The sequence below is a fragment of the Dreissena polymorpha genome, chromosome 6 (genome assembly GCF_020536995.1).
Source record: "Dreissena polymorpha isolate Duluth1 chromosome 6, UMN_Dpol_1.0, whole genome shotgun sequence".
Taxonomy (NCBI): domain Eukaryota; kingdom Metazoa; phylum Mollusca; class Bivalvia; order Myida; family Dreissenidae; genus Dreissena; species Dreissena polymorpha.
The window spans coordinates 39,273,148-39,289,002 of NC_068360.1; the positions used below are offsets into that span (position 1 = coordinate 39,273,148).

The 15,855-nt window shown below is 33.7% G+C and overlaps 1 protein-coding gene across 1 annotated transcript in view; it reads left to right on the plus strand.

Annotated features, from left to right (window-relative positions):
* The window catches only part of LOC127834312 (uncharacterized), a 134,585-nt gene that overhangs the window by 88,394 nt on the left and 30,336 nt on the right, over nt 1-15,855 (plus strand). The gene's annotated exons all lie outside the window — the stretch shown is intronic.

Genomic DNA, 15,855 nt, shown 5'->3' on the forward strand with positions numbered 1-15,855 from the left:
CTCCTTATTTATTTCTTTTTCAAATTTATGCCTAATTTATATTTTATGTTTTTGCAAAGGTTGCGATGCCCACACATTTTTATAATGTATTAAATGGCAGAGGTAAGTCTCATGTGTTATTATAACGAGGAATGTGTTTCAAATTTAACTCATATCAGCTGTAACAACAACTAGTGCACGATCGGTTATCTAATCAATTATTTTATATTCACAACATATATCTATAATCGCACGAACGTACAATTAATAAGCATTTTTGATGTAACATATAAAAACTGCATGGGAATATATGTATAGGATCTGACAAGTGTGGCCATATCATACCATATTTTATTAAACGAGTTCATGAATTTTGTAAGCCTTTGGCTCGCTTACTATTGAATTTCCTGGACGAAAAATATGGTATGATATGACAACGAGTGTCAGATCTTTTTTATCACATGCTTTTAAATGAGCACATGTTATAAATATTTACGCAAACGCAATGATTAATCCCGAATGATGTTTACATTTCGTGACGTCACTTGGCGTTGAAACGTCATTTCATCAAAATAACACAATTCGAATGGTCAATAAACGAACACTAAGCTAATGAAAACGCTTTAAAATGTTGTATTACACATGTGTAATATAAAAAAACTATGTAATGGTTGTATTACATTGGAAACAGGGTATAGCATGTGATAAAACAATAAAATTATTGTAAAGGGATATTCGATATGAAGGCAAAGTTTAAACATTTAGGTTTCTAAGTAATTAAATTGAAAACAGTTAAACAGTTGCCATTGAGTGTTTGTTTTTCAGTTATTGCTCTACTATCCAATGTATGACAGTGTTAAACAAATGTGTGAATATAATTAAAATTTGTTTTTACACAGTTAATACAAATACATTCAGCATCCATATGACATTCGTATGCAAATGTAAATTTGCTGATATTTGCAGAATATGAGACATAAAGAAACTATCTATAGCATATAATTATGTACTCGTATATTTAAATTGTTAACCAATGTATTTTATAATCAATTATGCAACAAATGACTATATTATATTTAACATTTGTTTGTTCTTAAAAAATTACACAACGCGTATGTAAGTATTTTTTAGACGAAGCTGTATATCACACATGCATGTGTAATTGCGTTGTATAAAAAAATAATAAAACTACGAGTATTCGTGATTTAAAAAATTGAAGTCAGACTGTGAAGTTAATATCACATGGGCAAATGTCGGTAGCTTATTTTGACTTGCATAAACAATTTCTAGACAGGACAAGCGCTTACTGACCTTTATATCCTGCGAGATAAAAAGTATTTAGTTTCAAGAAAGGATTTCATATTATTCGTGCAATGCAGGCAAATGCAAACTAAATAATTGCAAATGACTGTATGGCAACATAAACCTATATAATATTCTTGTGTATATGTGTGAAAGTAATGGTAACATAATGTAATAGAGATAATAACATTATATAAACATGTTAGAGCACATAAAGCGATATGGAACTAGTTGTTGATTGTAAAACATCTTCTAAGTATTGAGGACCAACAAATGTAAAGGGAAGCTCTCACAACTAATTGGTGGTTTCACAAATATGCGACTCAGGTTCATTCCCCTTTACCTAAAGCATCTTTATTTGTTGGGTGGTGACCTTAAAGGATATGCGGGTTATAGTCCGGGTACTCTTGTAAGTTAATAAATAAGTAATAAAGTAGGCATGTGGGACTGCTGTACCCGCTGTTAATTTCTATAAGATGTATTACAGCTTTAATCACAGCATTCGTCTAGCATCGTTGCCAAACGCAGTGCTGCAGCCATATAATGTTCTATTCCGCAAGTCCTGTTGCAGGGGTTAGACAGTTACGCCGAACACACATAATCGTAAGTATATGTAGTTATATGGAGATTCTCACAAGTTTCCCGATTGTATTCTTAATTCGACTTTGCATCTCAACAGACTCGACAGTCAGTAGTGTTATTGATAATATGTTATACTCATCAAGACCGAGTTAACTATCATCTGTAACGGTACACTTTGAAGAGGACGTCGCGCTCATGCTGTGCTGGAAACGGACCACAGAGTATTTCATCGTCAAACGGTCTGATTTCAAGAATCATAACTTTTAAGTATTAATAATTGAGAATAATAACTTCTTAGTATCTAAAGACAACTATTTAGGGCACACATCACTAATAGTAAAACACCTGTTTATTTAAATGTGTTTAAATAATTTAAGTTATTATCAGCAATCTCGTTTATGTATGTCAGGCTGATTTTATCAGCAGCATAATTAGGATTGTTTCATACATTGATGATGCCTCTTACAATATGTGAACCATTTGAGCATATTCCATATAATATATATATATATATATATATATATATATATATATATATATATATATATATATATATATATATATATATATATATATATATACATATATACATAAGGATGTGTTTCGGTTCGAAGATAAAGCGTTTGTGTTGTTGTTGTTTTTTTGCAATATCCGTGTACCAAATCTTGCTTGAAAAGCACCATCAAAAGCGCTTCTGCCAGTTTCTTAAAACTGTGTCGACTGTTTTTATAACTTTTTAACTAAGTTTTGATGTTATTGGGGTCCGTGTGTCGTGTGTATGATGGAACTTAACAAAAATAATAAATACACATAAACAGCAATATTAAATGCTGACTGGGATTTTTTTCTAAACAAACCTTTGTCAGTATATCACATGTTAGGCAAAGGGAAAGTTTAATTAATTCATACCATGTTCTATAAATGGAATAAGCCAATAGATAAAATACAGATACTCGTTCAACGATCTTTTGCTAAAGTCACCGATATTTTAAAATCACATGACATGCATACATTGGTTAAATGTAAGGACGTACGGCACGTTTTGTGTTATCGTCAAAAGTAATCTTGAAAATGTATAAGGGTCAGATAGTTAACATTATTAATTTATATCCAAGTTATCACGGATTTTAATTAAACAGCTTAGTTGCATGCTTTATATTAAGCGGTCTTTGGACTGGTACACATGTCATGTATACATCTTGTTTTGCAATAATGCATGCAATGTATTAGTGTCAATATAGCCAGAGAGAATACATAACTATTTTATTTTTTTTGACAGTAGATGCATACTTGCAACAGCGTTCAGTTTGTTTTAATAACATAGGGACAAAATAACATTGTTAATGAATTTTCGTTTTCATGTCAGTGCACTCACCAGATTGTAAATACGCCTTGTATATGCAGTTCAACTCATCAGTTTGACAAGTTTATGTAACGATTCGTGTATTTAATCTTGGCTACTCAAGAGGAAGGATCTAACCCACAGGAGAGGCACTTGAGGATTATCTTTAGGACACAAGGTGGCGATGAGGTCCTGTCTTGGTTAATTTAGACGGATTTTGTCATGTTCTGGAAGTTTTCTCAGTCGATTACAATATCTATTTGAGTTGGAAAACTTGTTTAACAACGGAATCAAAAAACAAAAACTATTCATTGAGTTAATATGTGTATGTTTTATTACGTTATAGGACTTTGATTTACAAACTCTGCTTTGTTTGTTAGGAAAAGCCTTCGGGGACCTCCGCTAAAATACATAAAATTATATAGTTACTATCGGGATTTTAATAAGTGAATTTCGCGGAACTTTCACTTTCAGCGAAAGAAAAATGCCAATAAAATGTACGGAATCAACATTTTCGCATCTCTTTTTTCGGCCGGATCAATTGGCCATATAACACTACAGAACAATCGGAATCTAAAAAGCGCGGAACTTTCATACATTTTCCGTCTGGATAATTTTCATTCAACCCTGTAGACAAAAAGCAGCAATTATTAATCGCGCCAAATTTTCTTATCTAAACTGTACAAATAAAACTGCATAATATTTCGCGGAACATGTAGAATGCCAAGTTTTAAAAGTCTATTTATAAAAAGATAATATCCGGCCAAAACCAGATCCAAAAAGCGCGTAACACTTATATCGTCCGCGAAAAAAAAACTTGGAATACTGTACAAAAAGCGTGTTGCTATGTGTTAACGTCCTTAGTTACCCGAAGGAATTTGACTAGTTACCTAGAAATAACCAATCAGAAAGTGTATAGCAAACGCAACATAATCAGTTCGTTCAGTAAGTTGAACGTTTCAAGCTGGCGGAGCGAATTACAAAGTTATCGCTGCTACTTGATGGATTCGCCGATCATTCGGAAATAGATCAGATTGGCGTCAATTACCCTATTGCATACGATTATTTACATGTATAACCAGATTTGTATTTATAAAAAAAAGTGTAAATATATCCGATTATAATGTTGATTACCATAATTTAAATTAAACTTGTTTATACATTTATTTTTGTTTTTAACATATTTTTGAAAATTGATTTTGTTTTGAATCCGTTATTTAGTTGTGTTATAGCTGACGTAGACTAAAGTTGGTTAAGTCCGTCATAAGCGTTTTATATCAAAATAAAAAATAAAAATGTTTATGTTTTTACATATTTTAGTAATTTTGTAGGGGTGTGTTTCAAGTACGGGCTGAAGATATGCCGAACAAATTGTGACATGAAGTTCATGTATCCTTTGCGACTACATGTTTGTCATCTATTGGTTTGTATTCTTCTTATCCACATTGCAGCAAGAATAGTTGGATAACTAACATATTCAAAAGCTATTTATTTACATAAATCATGTTTGTAAATCATGCACTAAATGTGGCAAATTCTTCACTTGAAGTGTTGTGTGTTGGAAGATTTTATGTTGATTGAACCCAAAGTGCATGTCTTGCTCCAAAATCCGAGCATCGGTTCTCGTTTATCAACATTAAAGGGTATGCCAGTTAAGTTCTTCAAGTAGTTTGTTACAGTAATATTTTGACATATACCCAGGAAGGCCAAGTTCTCTGCACGATGCCCTTGCAAACAGGAATATCCCAGTGGCGAAATAAATTATAAATCTTCCGCATGAGTACTATGTTCTCGGGGATTTAGCTTTTCATTTGACAAGACTCCTTGTTTCATATCGAGGGAATGGACAAAAGCATCATTTGCAAAAGAAATTCAACAAGTGTAATTTATCAAAGAGTTGATTTGGAACGGGCAATTGTTCTCTTGAAATGCACAATCAGGCGGTTCAAACACTTGTTGAGCTCGAGATGTCCCTAGTGATATCTGTTTGTTTTTTATCCCAACAAATTCTTTCTGCAGCGAAAGTCGGACACAGAGCCTGAAGTTGACACGTTTGATCAGATAGACACAGATGCCGCCTAGGCAGTAGGTAATGGTCAGGCCTGACCAGAACCAGAGGAGAAAAGGTGAGCTATTGTCCTGGAATTGTAATGGATTAACATGTGACAAGAATTCCCTACTGCGCTATTTGTGTCTGTGTTCATGCTTCATAGTTTATTTACAACGGTAAGCCATTAAGGTTTTGAGGTTGTTGGGCCATGCATTTTATGAAGATAAGTCTTGAAAATATAATTAAAAGTCAAGGAGTTCTGCTATTGTTAAGCAGGCTTTATTGATCTGTGTTGTTTGAGAGATAGCATTATTAACAGAATAAAATGTCCATAATTCGAATATTCTTAGGCTTTCAGCAAGGTTTGATTTGATGCAGTACAAAATGCGGTATCATGTAATATCGTGTTTCGTTTCGTGACCAATGGCGTTTCTATGTATATTTGATAATTTGTCAATGGGTGTTACACGCGTTAGCCCTACCATTAGCACAGAAGTATCAAAGCGCTGTAGGCGCTGAAGGCCTATGGCTAGGTTTAGTGTGACGTAAAATGCATTTATGATGTTTAGTCCGAATTTCTCCCTTTGTAAGAATGTATACGGATTGATCCTAGCGGTTGAGTGCAACAGCTCAGAGGCTGTAAGACAAGACAGTAATTGTGTAAATACTACAGTGTACATAGACGTTGGAGGACAACACGATACTGGTTGTGGGAATGATAACCTTTTGTCTAACTCTACAGATCTGGTAGAGATTCGTCTACATAGGCGTTGATGATATATACAACAACAACAACATGGCCGCAAAAAAACTGTAATTGCTGGCGTCAAATAAATCACTTTAAATAGCCTAAAATAGCTTTCTATTACAAAATTAACAGATCAGGAAAACACTCATACTCCCTTGGTAATGTTTATACAAAAGAAAATCCACTTAAGCCCAAGTCTCACTTTTGCCGGTAGAGCCCCGGTCCATTCCGGTTTGTTAACGCCGGTCGACCGGCGAGGACCGGGATGTTTCGTTGAAAAATACTTTAACGCAGTCACACAATTACCCAAAGCCGCCCCGGTTGAAGCCGGTCAACAGCCTGGCAGAGTCCTGGTCAACCCGGACTGGCAACGGTTTATACCGGTGAAGCCCCGTCAGAGCCCCGATTGTCGCCGGAAGTGCCCCGGTAAAAACCGGCAGCGTCCAGACATAGCCCCGTTTGTCGCCGGTAGTGCCCCGGTTGAGCCCCGGTGAAAGCCGGCAGAGCCCCAGTATACCGTAACACTGCCGGCACTCACCGTGTCTATACCGGCGTCAGACCCCGACAGGGTTACGGCAACGCCCTGTTTAACCCCGGTCGTCGCCGGAAATGCCCCGGCGGAGCCCCGGTGAATGCCAGTGGCGTTCCGGCAGAGCGCCTGTTTTCTTATATACCGTAGCAATACCGGGACTCTAACGGCATTCACCGGAGCGTTGCCGTATATCTGCCGTATCTCTGCCGGGGTCTGTATGGGCCCCGATGGAGCTACGGTGCCGTCCCGTTTGTTCCATGTGCCGTCCCGGTTGTTCCCGGTGCCGCGCCGGTCGTTGCCGGTCCTTCCCGGTGACTCCCGGTTCATTGTAATACTTTCCCGGTGGAGCCCCGGTTTTCCCCGGTTCATCCCGGTCGTCCCCGATGGAGCCCCGGTTCAACCCGGTAGAGCCCCGGTTCATCCCGGTAGATCCCGGATCACGCAAAGGGGCTCCGCCGGCATCATAGTAAGACTGGGCCTTTACCCTGTTAAAGAACGGTGTACAGATTGTGTACGTTGTCTCACGTAGAACTTTTCGCGCTCGATTTGCGCGCTCGATCTGCGCAGAAAAATATCATATCCGGTAACTTCGTATATTTCCGAGAATGATCATGAATATTTGTTGTGTTTTTTTTTTCATTTTCTTTTTTCTTGAATGTCTCGTGAACGCAAAATAAAATAACAATGTCTTAAAATATGTTTATAAATACCAAATGTAATGTCTTCAAAAATGTATCAGAAACTAATTATTCTAACTGCCTTCGTAGACACTCGTATCTTTTCGGCATAGACCGTCAAGTGAGGACCTTATTCTCGCATGAATATGCAAACAATAATAAAAACTATGTCGTAGTCAATGCTTAGCAATTTTGATTCAACATTATTTTGTACACGTTTTATGACACTGTCATGTTATATAATAATGTTCTGTATTTACAAGGCGGGTGATTGAGATCTAGGAAGAACTTCTTTGATTGCGCATGAATTACCGCCAAGTGGTAAATCGGACTTTTGGGAATTCACTCATTCGTGTGTTTTTGGCAGCCAGCCAATTCCGACTGTCTCAGAAATTTGTATTATTGCTAAAGCTTAGGGCTACGCCCCAGGCCAAAAATACTGTTCAGTAACATTTGCGTTTGGGGCTAATAAAATTTGAATTCCTTTGGGTCACTTAAGATTACATTGTTTATGTTGGATGAATTTGCCTAAAAAAGATTTGACATAATTTTACAAAATAATGTCACACATTCGATAAAGTGTATGGACTAATAGCTGAAGTAGATTTGAAGTGTAACACACATTAATATGATACCTTGATTCAAAGTAGTTTTTTTTCAATAAAACCGGCAAACGTAGTAAGCTTAAATCGTATTTCAACTAAATAAACTGTTCAGACTTAAATTGTTTTATTTGATGGCGCTTACTAAAACATATATGTTCAACGAATCGAAGATAATCAAAGCAAAACGAGAAATTCAATAATTTAACAACAGCAATTATACCTTATTCATTTTAAGACTGCCAATCAAAGAGCCCTTTTAAATTGTGTATGTAATTATTTCATTCAAAAGAATGGCGAAGTGGTTAAGAAGTTTACTCTAGAAGACAATGGTTTGAATACCAATGAAACCACATTATATTTTTCTTAAATACATACTTGCTTTAATAAAATCGATGTTCATACTTATGCAAGTTATTTGCAACTGTCGAACTAGAATGGGAGATGGCGGAGGGCAAATAGCTGTATGACTAATATGATCAATTCATACACAAACAATATACAAGTGATTGGCAATGAAACATATCTTGTTTAGCATGAATCGAATATTACAAGAAAAACATGTCATTAAAAACTTACTTCATTGCATCAACCATTCAGCAAGAATAAATAATATAGATAAAATCCTGGCAGTGTTTTCATTTGAACATACAAGTATTGATCTAAATCCCATACTAACATATAAAACGACGGGTTGGGAACCCTATTTTTCAATTTTATAAAGATATATATATATATATATATATATATATATATATATATATATATATATATATGGCAGTCACAAACTTATCAAACAGCTGACAAACAAGTTTTATCCTGTAAGCTTAATAACCCGCTATATATAGTGAATTCGTCACGCATGACCAGGATTTATAATTGAAAATTAGGAAGTCCCGACGATCCGAATAAACCGTTAACACTTGCACGGGGAAAAACTGACAACACTTAATTACTTCACCATTATGAGCAAAAGACAGCACTCATCAGCTGCAAGTGAAAGCAACACAGCCGATACTAGCCAAATTGATTTACCCGTTTTCGAAACTCCAAACTCAAACTCAAATAAACAAAACAAGCAAACCAAAAAAGAGGTAAAAAATCGACGGAACAGGAAAAAACGAATAAAAAATATATGACGGACTTTGTAACCAAAACCACGATAGAGAAAATCGAAACCTCAATTGAAACACGCCTGGATAAAATTTGCTCAAAATTGTCTAATGTGCTCACAAAAAAATGACACCTCCTTAATAAAAAATATAATCAAGGAAACACTGGAAGAAACAAAGGAAAAATTCCTTGGCAGTGTATTGAAAAAGCTTGAAATAATAGAAGGCAGCATTTTCGAGCATAAAAATGAGATAGATGCCTTAAAAAAACTCAAAAGATCAGAGGAGCGAAATAGGTGCCATGAAAGAAAAACAGCTGAGTTTAGCTTTCAAGTCTAAATGATCTCGAGCAATACGGAACAGCATCCGGATTTCTGGCCTCTCAAATGATACGGACCAACAATCATCGATGGACATGGCCGAACAATTGGTGAACATGCTGAATCAAAAGCTTTGACTTAGATTGGGAATTACAGATGTCGACGTGGCCCATCGTCTAGGGAAATATGTACCTCGTAAAAGCCGGACAGTCATAATCTAGTTCGTCAGGCGGCAATCAAAAGTCGAGGTTATGAAACGTGCCAAGCTTTTAAAGGGTACCGGCATTTACTTAAATGAGGACCTAACAAAGACAAATTCGGAAGTCTTAGCATCACTGCGTCTGAAGGAACCTTTGATAGTAGAGAGAGCCTGGTCCCGCGACGGAAAACTGTTCGTACGTTACCGAGGACACGATCGCATCGAGCTTGTGTCATCTGACAAATACAGGCTCTGGCCGGCAAAGCCATGGCCAAACAGAAACCAGGTGACACCCGAAAAAAACAAACGCCTGCAAAGTTTCAGATGGAGACAACTCGAGACCTGCCAGCAGAAAATAAACATCAAATGATTGACAATAATTCTAGTCCCGGATATGGCTTCTTTGTTTACCAATCATAATGTTGTATTGCAATTATTTCATAACCTGTTGTTTTGGTAATTGTAAAATCTTAAACGCACAAACACGCACGCATGCAATCAGGCACGCAACCACCGACACATCGTAACCTACATTCCATAAAACACGCGAGCATACACGTGTGCGACACGTATTCACACACACACACGCGTGCACACATTCACATACAAACACACACGCGCGCGCACGTGCGCACGTAAACGCACACACATTAAACTGATGGATACGCATATTTGTGCACAACCGGCAAGCTGTAACACACTCTTATCCACATTCTGAACAATAACCGAAAATCATACAAACACGTTCAGGTGTGTTTATTATACAATACAGCATAAAATATATATATAAGTAACATTCGATACCGAATATAAGTATATATATATATATATATATATATATATATATATATATATATATATATATATATATATATATATATATATATATATATATATTGGTATTGTGTAACTTTTTACATAGTTACTAAATTTTTAGAGTTACTTCCCCTGGATAAAATGTTGCGATGACATATACTTTTTACCATATCAAAACACATAGATAAAATTGTTAAAAAACGTAAGCTTAACTGAAAGAAAGTATAGTTTTAAATAGATAAGGATATTTTATATGTATGTCTGTGTACTACCCCGGTATACGATTTGATAAATTTTACGACGTTGAGAATATACGATTTGATAATTTTACGACGTTGAGAATATTAATATTTAGCATTAAATGAACACAGTAAAATGTATATTTGAGTTAAATCTGAATATCCACAAGGTCGTTTTAAATGCTACTTAAAATTAATGATACAACTCTATGTTATCATGCCTTTGCTGTTTAATATGTCCGTTAACTGATGGGATTATTTACTTTGTCATTTTTTTCCCGAGAAATGTTAAAGGATAATAATTGGTATTGTGTCGTGTTGTCTTGTTTGTGGGCCCTTATAAACACCAAAACATATAATAAATGAAAGAGATACATTTGCTTAATACAATGTACTGTCCTTCTTCTTATCAATATTGTTTTGTAATCTATTCAGCTTGGTTGTTTTTACTAAAGTGTAATTTTGTAAAATACAATAAACAGTCCTTTTGCTAATCTATACCGTTTTGTTATCTATTTATCTTGGAATTTAATTCATTATCCTGTTTTACTGAACCTTTTTTGATTATCTTAATACTTATTTTAATAGAAAAAATCTGTGTTATAGAAATACATTAATTTAGATAAGCAATACTTAAGGTTATACACACTTTCAAACAGCATTTTAGCATTTAAACAAATTTCGTTTTCGTTTATGTTTAGATGTTAATAAAATGCAAATAATCACTACATGTATATATATTACGCATTGGTCCTTACCAACTTCCTGTTGAACTTTCTTTTGAGTAAGATAGTTCTGGGCTCATATTTATATTTGGAAGCGGCAATATGGGCCATTTGCAGATACCATATGCAAAGATATTATTGTTGTAGCTTTAAAATAATCCATTATAACCTGTACCTGTATTATAATTTCAGATCATTCTCTCCCAGTCATGGGGCCAGTCAACCATTGTACTGATTACACTCAGTATAATTGTATATACATATGTTTATTAACATTTGTTTCTTTTTTGTTTTCTATGTGTTTTTTATGTCTATATACTTTTCCAGTATCATAACTGTGCTTAATATTTATTACAATTTAAGGCATGGGATATGGATCTTTGCATTTTAAAACTTATTTTCAAAAAAATGACTTGTGATCTTAATATTGTTTCTTTAAACTGTAGAGGTTTAAATATGAAATAAAAGAGGCTTTAGGTTTTTAATTATTTAAAAAAGTTTAATGCTAACATATATTGTCTGCAGGACACACATTTTACCCCTGATATGTACAAAACCATTTTTTCTGAATGGGAATCGGAATGCTTTTTGAGCTATGGTTCTGCTAATTCTAGGGAAACAGGTATTTTTATATCTAATTGCACAGATTATAAACTACATAACTCTTTTGCTGATTCTAATGGTAATTTTTTGGCAATTGATGTATCTGTTAGTGAATACCGCTCTACGTTGCTATCTTTATATGGGCCAAATACTGACACCCATCTTTTTTTTACTGACTTCTTTGAAATTATTGAAATACTTGTAAATGATTAATTTATTATATGTGGTGATGTATACCTTGTTATTGATCCTGAAGTAAATTTTTATAATTACAAAAATATTAATAACCCTAAGGCTCGCAATAAAGTCTTAGATTTAATAAATTGGTACAATCTTGTAGATCCCTTCCGACATTATAATCAGTCAAAAAAAAAGATTACCTGGCGTAGAACAAATCCAATACAACAAGCTAGGCTAGATCTTTTTTTAATCACATCTGATTTTTTGCAACACTTTGAATCCACTGACATTGAACCTAGTCTTCCATCTGACCACTCAATAATAACGCTAAACATAACCTTTAGCAATTTTTCTAATAAATCAGGTCTTTGGAAACACAATAATTCTCTACTGTCAGACATTGTTTATGTTGAAGAAATAAACAACAAAATTGATGAAATTAAAACTCAATACGCATTTCCCATTTACAATTATCAAAATATTAATGAAGTTCCTGACATCGAATTACAGTTTACTATAAGTGATCAACTTTTTCTAGAAACTCTGCTGATGGAACTAAGAGGGAAATCTATTTCATATGGGTCTTATATTAAAAAGGAAACAAAACCTATAGAAAGCAAAATATTAGCTTGAATAAAAGAATTTGAAGAAAACTTTTCAAGAGAGAATATCAAAGAACTAGACATTTTGAAATCTGAAATAAACAATATTCAGAGCACACGTTAAAAGGATGTATGATCAGATCCAAATTTCAGTGGACTTTACAAGGTGAAAAGCCATCTAAATATTTTTGCAGCCTAGAAAAAAATAATGCAATAAAAAAACAATATATAAACTAAATAATGAAGATGCTGGTTAAATAACTGACCAAACATGTATACTAAATACAATAGCATCTTATTATCAGTCTCTATATAAGAAACAAAAATTAATGTAAAATTGAAGACTTTAATAACTATGTAAAGGGAATTAATTGTCCAAAATTAAATCAGACATAGTCCAGTTCAATTGAAGGTATCATAACTTTAGATATAGCTTCAAAAGTTTTAAAAAATATGTCAAATAATAAAAGCCCTGGAAGTTCTGGCTTCAATGCAGATTTTTATATATTGTTCTGGAAAAAATTGGTACCTTTGTTGTAAGAGCCTTAAATGAAGCTTTTGAAAGTGGACATTTATCTTTAACACAAACTCAAGGTAAAATAACATGTATTCCAAAGGGTAATAAATCTAGGCTTTTTATACGAAATTGGCGCCCTATAACTCTTTTAAATACTGTTTACAAAATTGCATCTGGAGTAATAGCTAATAGATTTAAATTATTTATGGAAAAGTTAATTCATAACGACCAGACTGGTTTCATTAAAGGGAGATACATAGGGGAAAATACACGGTTAATTTATGACATTATGCACTATTCTGAAGTAAACGAGATCCCAGGTTTACTTCTCCTTATAGACTTTGAAAAGGCGTTCGATTCATTGTCGTGGTCTTTTGTACAAAATACATTTTCTTTCTTCAATTTCGGTCCTGACATAAAGCGTTGGTGTCAAATTGTATATAAAAATTCTAAGTCGGTTTTTTCCCAGTGTGGCTACTTGTCTAACTTTTTCTCTATTGAAAGGGGCTGCAGGCAAGGAGATACCCTTTCATGTTATATTTGTATCATCTGCGCTGAAGTTCTGTCACATATATTGAGAGAAAACAAAAATATAAAAGGTATAACAATACATGGAATTGAACATAAATTATCCCAGTTTGCTGATGATACTACTATTTTATTAGACGGTACCGAACAATCATTAAATGAAGCACTTACTGTTATACAAGATTTTAAAAATATTTCAGGTCTTAATGTTAATTTTTATAAAACTAATGTTGTATGGATTGCTAAGCAAAAATATAGTTCGTATACCATAAAAACAAAATGGAAATTAAATTGGATGCAAAACAGCTTTAAACTGCTGGAATAAATTTTCATGTTCCGTTCAAATAACTGTAAGAAATATTCTAAATATAGAAATAAATAAAATAAATATACTAGAGTACTAGACATTCCTAATTTTGGAAATAAATTGATCCATTTTAGAAGGATGGGAGAAGTCCACAAGGCATAAATGGGTTAAGATAATCTTTCAGCTATTCATACCACTTTATAATACAAGAATCACCATCAACACCCATAAATAAAACCGTAAATACGAGAACACTATTACAAATGAGTAAAGTAATCCTAATGGAATGTGAATTGATATTGGTGGTTTTTTTAAATAAGTTATTATTATCAACAACAACAAATTATGATCATATATCAATCACGTGTTACTTTGAATGTATTATACAACACAGCTAATTTACAAACTTAACCCTTCACCTAACAATTTAAAAATAAACAAATCAACAATTTAAATAACAAATCCATTTGTATGCCCCCCTTCGAAGAAGAGGGGGTATATTGTTTTGCACATGTCGGTCCGCCCGTCAGTCCACCACCCGCTGATGTAAAACATACACATGGAAAATATAAACAATTGATTCAAGAAATCCAAATTGGAATCAAAATCATATATTTTGAATTGATGTTTTTTTGTTCTTTTTTTATTAGTAATTAAACAAATGAGCATTTATAAAACAAACTTTTTTTTAGTTACAATAAACTTAACAATACAGCTAACTTTCACACTTAACTCATATATTAACAATCTAAATAAACAATCCAATGTTGTTGTTTTTTTTAATCTACACGAAACTAGCAATATTTAATAATGCTTGATTGCGTATTTAAGTATTCAGCGATCAACAAATATGGTTGATTGTTTGATTGGTCATTGTTGTCTTGGGTACTACTTAAATGAAACCAGGGTACTCTATAAGTATACTTAAATGTACCCCAGGTACTAAAAATATACTACAAAATACTTGGCCAATTAAGACTACTCGATTTTTATTCCCACCCTTAATCAAGTGTCAAAAAACGCGCTAAGCAATACGAAACAAAATTCTCTTTGAACAAAACCTGCCTCAACATGCTGTTTTGAGTATGAGTTTCGACAATATAGAGACAATTAATAAAAATATTGACATAGATATGAACATTATTAATTTGAAGGAAAAAAAAGCCGATAAAGAGCAATTTTGGTAATTGTTCTGCTTGAACAGATGATTGCTCATGACAATGAATTGCATTTGATGAATTATGAAAACATTTCATAACTTAAAAATCTTAATTATGCACAATATCTGTTTTATTGCGTCTTACAGAATTACTGTTGTGATGTTATATGTTTTATCTATATATTCATTAAAGTTCAAAATGTATCAAGTGATCTTTTGAAATCATATCTTTTCGCAGCTCGTGCAATTCTTTGTCATGAGCAATTTTTTGCTCTAGCAGAACAATTTCCAGCAACAGACGTTTTTTTTTTCCAGACTGTACAGGTCTTCCTCCACAGCTTCCATTGCTCTCTTTGACTTTGATACTGAAATGTAATTAATGCATTAAAAATCATTAGTAATTAAAGTATACTCCTATGTTTTTTTGTTTAAAACATTTACCATTCAATTTAGCATACATAAAGCATAGTTTGTATTGCTAAAGAATCATAAAATTATGTTGGTGTGTATCTAGTGAGCTAGACTATTCTGAAAGAAAAATGCAAGCTGAGTCATGAATATAAGACCAAACAAGAGATGTGTTTGTCAGACACACAATGCTCCCTACTGCGCTGATTTGATTTGTGTTTACCTTTCACCAAGTGACATAGTTTTTGAGCTCATAAGACTCAGTTTTAATTATTGCCAAGATTTCATTGGGTCAAATGTTCTGACCAAGTTTCATAAAGATTGGA